The following is an 891-nucleotide window of genomic DNA, read 5'->3' on the forward strand; positions in this document are numbered from 1 at the left end:
TTATATAAAAAAACAAACAATTCATGAAAAAAAAATTATTTTTTCAAATTAACTAAATCTAAAAGATAATTTATAGCTTCATAATGATATAAGAAAATATAAGAAAATGAGCTCATAATATCGTAACTTCGTAAAATATGCATTATATATTTTAAATATATACACTCACGAATGACTTCTAAATTAGTATCTCTCGCGAACTATATTAACTTGAGCATTAAAATTCTTGCAGGTACAGTTTTCTATCATGTAAATGACGAATTCGGGACATTGAAAACTCAGAAATTTATTTAGGTAACTTCTACACTTGAAAAAAGTAAACACGCTATAGAACAATTTAAAAATTTAAAATTTTTAAATTAATAATTTTATGACATGAAGCCAGATTGTATAAGATAAAAATAGAAAAATATAAAATAAATAAAACATGTTCATATTCAAGTGATTTCTTGACAAGATTTAAGAGAGCTAGTGACTTCATGAATATGCATAATCAAACTCTCGATTTGTTCTTTGTATTTTTATTATTTTTACTTTTTTTTATAAATTATAAATATGATCTTAATTGTATTTTATGGTGGTGATTTGAGATTCTGGAACAAAAGAATGGAAAATTTTGTGGTGCTGGAGTGGTGGTGAATCAGTGTTACCAATGATGGTAGAGGGTATATTTTAGATAAAAACACTTAAAACTTTTTATAAGAAAAATACTTAACATTGAAGTTAACCTTTACATTTAAAAAAAAAAAAATCAAAGAGAGAACATTTTAATATTGTAAACGAAGAAAGTGCCTATTTTATAAATAGAAGAAAAGAAAGTATGTATTTTATAAATTAAAAAAAAAAGAAGAATGTTATTTTTGTGTATATAATATAAATTTTTTTTATAAA

The sequence above is a fragment of the Arachis ipaensis genome, chromosome B07, assembly GCF_000816755.2.
Source record: "Arachis ipaensis cultivar K30076 chromosome B07, Araip1.1, whole genome shotgun sequence".
Lineage (NCBI taxonomy): Eukaryota > Viridiplantae > Streptophyta > Magnoliopsida > Fabales > Fabaceae > Arachis > Arachis ipaensis.